We start from the raw sequence: 6,440 nt of genomic DNA on the forward strand, positions 1-6,440 counted from the left end.
CAGATCTGTGCCTCAACACAATCCTGTCTCAGAGCTCTACGGACAATTCCTTCACCCTCATGGCTTGGTTTTTGCTCTGACATGCACTGTCAACTGTGGGACCTTATATAGACAGCTGTGTGCCTTTACAAATCATGTCCAATCAATTGAATTTACCACAGGTGGACTCCAATCAAGTTGTAGAAACATCTCAAGGATGATCAATGGAAACAGGATGCACCTGAGCTCAATTTTGAGTCTCATAGCAAAGGGTCTGAATACTTATGTAAATAAGGTATTTCTGTCTTGTATTTTCAATAAGTGTGTAAAAATAAAAACCTGTTTTCGCTTTGTCATTATGTGGTATTGTGGGTAGAGTGATGAGGAAAATGTTTTATTTAATCAATTTTAGAATAAGGCTGTAACGTAATAAAATGTTGAAAAAGTCAAAGGGTCTGAATACTTTCCGAATGCACTGTATGGCAGCTAGAAATCAAAACTGGATGGTCTTCAGAGATAGATGGGAGGGGCTTCGGGTAGCTGAAGGCTAGGACTAAAAACTAACTAAAGATAACTAATGTAAAATGTAGTGTCTGTGAAATGTATGTAGTATGTACATTTATAAGCTTGGAAGTGGAAGCCTAAGTATTGTTGTCCATTAGTTTAGGAGGGGTGGTAGGGTTAGGGGAAAATAATAAAGAAGGAAAATATATTTAAAATAATATTTACAAAACATATATATGGGGGATTGGAAATGATGAAGACAATTCCACAGATAGAAGCCCCAATATATCTGCAATGTTAAAGCTGGTCCTATAGCTGTAGGGTGGCTTTGACCAGCTGGTGCTTCTTGAAAGCAGGAGATTCATAGTGAGGTTGGAGGTGAGTCTCACAGTAAGAGGCCAGACACACCAAACAGGACATGAGGGCTTTCTGCTTTCTGGTCCCAGTGCAGAAATCACACGCCACATCTCCAGGTCCAGCATAGCACAGAGCAGGAGGGGGAGCAGCCTGGAGTCCTGTCTTCTTCAGTTTCTCCACCAACTCAGCCAACATGTTATTTTTCCTCAGATTAGGCCTTGGAGTGAAGGTCTCTCTGCACTGAGGATGTCACACCCCACATCTAAAGGTCCAGCATGACAGTGAGCAGGGGGAGCAGCTTGGAGTCCTGTCTTCTTCAGTTTCTCCACCACTTAGGCGAGCACAGCACTCCAGTTCAGAATAGGTCTTGGGGTGAAGGTATGTCTGCACTGCACTCAATCTGGTTTATTTAGTACCCCAGCGCAGGTTAAGTAGTGGAAAGAACATGTTGGGTTATTTTGACCCAGACAGCTTGGTTGCGTGAATAACCCAATATGTTGGGTTGTTAGTATTAACAGAACACAGGTTAATTTAACCATCAGTTGGGTATTTTTTACTCTCATGCTTGGTTGACCTAGCAACTGGGTCTGTTTTAATGTCATGCTTGGTTGACCTAGCAACTGGGTCTGTTTTAATGTCATGCTTGGTTGACCTAGCAACTGGGTCTGTTTTAATGTCATGCTTGGTTGACCTAGCAACTGGGTCTGTTTTAATGTCATGCTTGGTTGACCTAGCAACTGGGCCTGTTTTAATGTCATGCTAGGTTGACCTAGCAACTGGGTCTGTTTTAATGTCATGCTCGGTTGACCTAGCAACTGGGTCTGTTTTAATGTCATGCTTGGTTGACCTAGCAACTGGGTCTGTTTTAATGTCATGCTTGGTTGACCTAGCAACTGGGACTGTTTTAATGTCATGCTTGGTTGACCTAGCAACTGGGTCTTTTTTAATGTCATGCTTGGTTGACCTAGCAACTGGGTCTGTTTTAATGTCATGTTTGGTTGACCTAGCAACTGGGTCTGTTTTAATGTCATGCTTGGTTGCACTAGCAACTGGGTCTGTTTTAATGTCATGCTTGGTTGACATAGCAACTGGGACTGTTTTAATGTCATGCTTGGTTGACCTAGCAACTGGGTCTTTTTTAATGTCATGCTTGGTTGACCTAGCAACTGGGTCTGTTTCAATGTCATGTTTGGTTGACCTAGCAACTGGGTCTGTTTTAATGTCATGCTTGGTTGCCCTAGCAACTGGGTCTGTTTTAATGTCATCCTTACTGCAGGTTATTTTAAGGCGTTTACATACTGTAAACTCAAATTTTCCTCATTAAATTCTTCTATAATTTGTAGAGTATTTATTACAAATTATAATAAGGTATACCACTGTATCATAGCCCAACAATGAGACATACGTGGACTTTTCGGAAACTCTATAAGCATAATTGAAGCTACAAAAATGTCAATGTTCAACCTTAACATGTGCTGACTACGCAACAGACCAGATGAACAGGAATTATATTTACTCTCATGGGTGGCTAAAAATAACTATCTTGAAAGCCACACCCCTACTAAACTATGCCTACAGTCTTCTGATCTGACCTGATGGGTCAAATCTCAATAACCAAGCAACAATAACCCAACACCCAGCATCCATAACCCAGCAGTTTTTAAAGAAAACAACCCAACTAAGTGACCCAACGCCTGCAACCCAACATTTGGGTCAACCAAACAACCCAGTATTGTTTAGAGTGTGGGGACAGGTGTAGACCCCTTTCAGATCATCCTGATCCCAGCTTTCTTTAATACAGCCCATACAGTAGCTGTGTCCACAGGCAGTAGTCACCGGATCCTTCAGTGGATCCAGACAGACGGAGCAACAGAACAGTTCTAGATTGTCAGCCATTTTAGTGCTTTCACCTGAAGGTTGAGCAACAGGGTGTCAAAAATGACTTTCTGTTTCATGGAACTCTACACCAGAGGACAGGGAGTGGCTTCCTCTTGACTGTGTACTCTGTATCTACAGGTTTTTGGGGGATGGAAGTCAAGCTAAGAAGATGACGTTGCATACAGCTGTGTCCACAGGGAATAGTAACTGGATCCTTTGGTAGATCCAGACAGCAGAGTGGATATTTTAAAAGGGCCTCTGCAATGTCCATACAACAAACTGCACAGCAGAGTATCAGAGATAACTTTAATTTCTTTGAAAGTCTGAGTGGTGGGGGAGGCCTTTTAGATCTGTTTGGAGACGTTAGTCCTGGATGGATGCACTGAGGTATATAGGGATGGAAGCCATAGTGACGTGTAACCAAATATAAGGTTGTGGTAAAACATTACAACGTTTTAAAGGTTCCATAAATGTACAGTGACCTATTCAGAAGCCACAGTGGTGAATGATGAATATGTCAAATCAAAAGTTTTATTTCATTTTCAGTCATGTAAAATGATCATAAATTGTAAAGAAACATGTGGATGCAGTGGGGTGCAAATACCTCTGTAGAATTAATTAAGCGAGAAATGGCAGTGGAAACGCTTAATGCACAAATATTGATATAATAACCATCATATTAAAGTAAACTTGGAGTCACACGATGATATGTGGTGTGGTCCTCCCACTACGACTCGGGAAACCATGCAGTTTATTAAGCTACAGATGAAATAAGTTATGCTGAACTTCACAGGGTGGTGAAAGTTCACAGTGAAGAGCTTGATGCTCCTTTCCAATAAATATCGAGGGACTTTTTGTCCATAATAATGTGATCATGTAGGCAGCCTATCCAGAGTGGGCGTGTTCACTATATAATGCCCCCAAAACATCTGACAAAACCATCGGTAGAGTTGAAAATGTGATGGAAACCCATTTAACATAACTTTTTAAACCGGTACATGGGAATTTAACTGCAAAAATATATTAGTATTTTCTAAATATATATATTTGTATGTGCATTACGTCATCACGTGGTCCTCTGTAGCTCAGCTGGTAGAGCACGGCGCTTGTAACGCCAAGGTAGTGGGTTCGATCCCCGGGACCACCCATACACAAAAAAAAATTATGCACGCATGACTGTAAGTCGCTTTGGATAAAAGCGTCTGCTAAATGGCATATTATATTATATTATCACTTACAGCCATTTATCTTCAACACGTCAATTTGATGGAAACATCTCTGTTGGTAAAATGCACATGTTTTTATGAAGATTTTACAATATTCACATCTGACGCCAGTCAAATGGAAACAGATTTTCATGCGAATATTCAAAAATCTGCATGAAAACAATATCCTCATCTATAAACAATATCCCAATAGAATTGAATGGTAAATTACGTATTGAATCATTTTGGAGTCACTTGTATTGTAAATAAGAACATAATATGTTTAAGTGGCTCCAAAATGACACAATACATTATTTACCATTCAATTCTATTGGGCACAACATCATCTGAAACACAACCGAAACACACTGCAAATGCATCCAACAAGAGTCCCAAGCTTGATGTAGTCATAGCCTGCTAGGAATATGGGACCAAATACTAAACTTTTGACAAAGTGTAATACACTATAAGTGAATTTGTCCAAATACTTATGACACCTACAAATGGAGGGCCTAGATAAATACAGTATATTTATTTCTAAACAGTAAAACAGACATTAATGAAAATAGCCTCAAATAAAAGGTGACATTCTGTACTGTCGCCTCATATAAAACATTTAATATCAAATCTAAAATGCTGGAGTATAGAGCCGAATTCATAGTTGAATAAATTCAAAAACCAAGGGTGGGTCAAAATTATTCAATAAAACAAATTTGGCCATGAAGAAGTTTCAGTAGATTAGGAACTGCTTCCTATAAAGCTATGTGGAGTATAATGTAGCTGGACATTGTCAAGTCTGCTTCCTATAAAAGCTATGTGGAGTATAATGTAGCTGGACATTGTAAAGTCTGCTTCCTATAAAGCTATGTGGAGTATAATGTAGCTGGACATTGTAAAGTCTGCTTCCTATAAAGCTATGTGTAGTATAATGTAGCTGGACATTGTAAAGTATGCTTCCTATAAAGCTATGTGGAGTATAATGTAGCTGGACATTGTAAAGTCTGCTTCCTATAAAGCTATGTGTAGTATAATGTAGCTGGACATTGTAAAGTATGCTTCCTATAAAGCTATGTGGAGTATAATGTAGCTGGACATTGTCAAGTCTGCTTCCTATAAAGATATGTGGTGTATAATGTAGCTGGACATTGTAAAGTCATACATACAATTATATTACTTCTTATTGACATTCAACCTGGGAATGAAAATGTAAGGAATTAATGTACAAACATGTCTAAAACAAATCCTGCAACAAAGGACCAGGTGTGAATGTTCTGGGGGGTCTAAGTCTACCCCTAACCAGTTTGAATACACTGTTTGATTTCACCCCCAGACCCCAAAACACACCCCATTCAAAACAGTTTTAACAGCCCCCCACCCGATGCAACTCAATATTAAGAAGGCATACAGTCAGTGTACAGACCAATGCACTACCCCCAGGATCACAACAAGCCCCTCACACCTGGGACCACACACACACAATGTGAATGGAAATATATGATCATATTTTCTATATATTACAATCACAAGAAAGGGTGTTGGTTATTTTAGTAACCTTTCTTGCACATGTCCTTACTTTTAAAATAAGCATGTTTGTCTTGTTTGAATCAGCCCAATTCTCTGGTTATAAATAAAATAACCATGATTGCCAGAATGTTTAATTCACATCTCTGGCTATTAATAGATTGTGGAACTATGAAAAATAGGGAATAATGTTCCCAACACACCCACCTCACAGTTCCTACACAGACTCTGAGGCACCATGCAGGTCTGACACCAAAGGAGGCTGGTGGGAGGAGATATAGGAGGACGGGCTCATTGTAATGGCTGGAATGGAATCAATGGAACGTATCAAACACAAACACATGGAACCACATGTTTGACTGAGTTCCATTTATTCCATTCCAGACATCACAATGAGCCTGTCCTGCTATCGCTCCTCCCACCAGACTCCACTGCCTGACAACCATTCTATTGTCTTGAGGACTTTACAACCATTTGGTCTGATCAAAGACCAGGACACCCTTTCAAATAGATACATCCTCTCAGCCTTGATGACTAAACTAATCAAAGACTAACACACACACACACACACACACCACAGTAATCTGATCATGGTGACTCCACAGTAATAACATTTATAACTCATAAGTCACCAGGTGTGATTTACCTTTTGACAGATGAAACCCTACATCAACTACTAATGACTTATGGGAGGAAGTGTGCATTTCACATATTAAGATATAATACAAGGATACTTCCTTTGTGTGTTGTATTTAGTCAATTGAAAATGTGCTTATAGATTTGAAAAAAACAGCCTTTTTGATGACCTATTTTGAGTTTTGAAATAGTACAAAAGTGATTATAAAATCTATAATACATGGATACTTCCCTAAATGTACTTATGTTATTGAAACAGAATAAGTCTAATGAGAGAATAAATAAGTCAAGTCCAACCATTACCTCTCTCCTCTTTCACATCCCTCTATCATCACTCCATGGGTGTGTCCCAATAATCTC

Source organism: Coregonus lavaretus (assembly GCF_964263955.1).
Source record: "Coregonus lavaretus genome assembly, contig: HAP1_SCAFFOLD_1201, whole genome shotgun sequence".
Taxonomy (NCBI): domain Eukaryota; kingdom Metazoa; phylum Chordata; class Actinopteri; order Salmoniformes; family Salmonidae; genus Coregonus; species Coregonus lavaretus.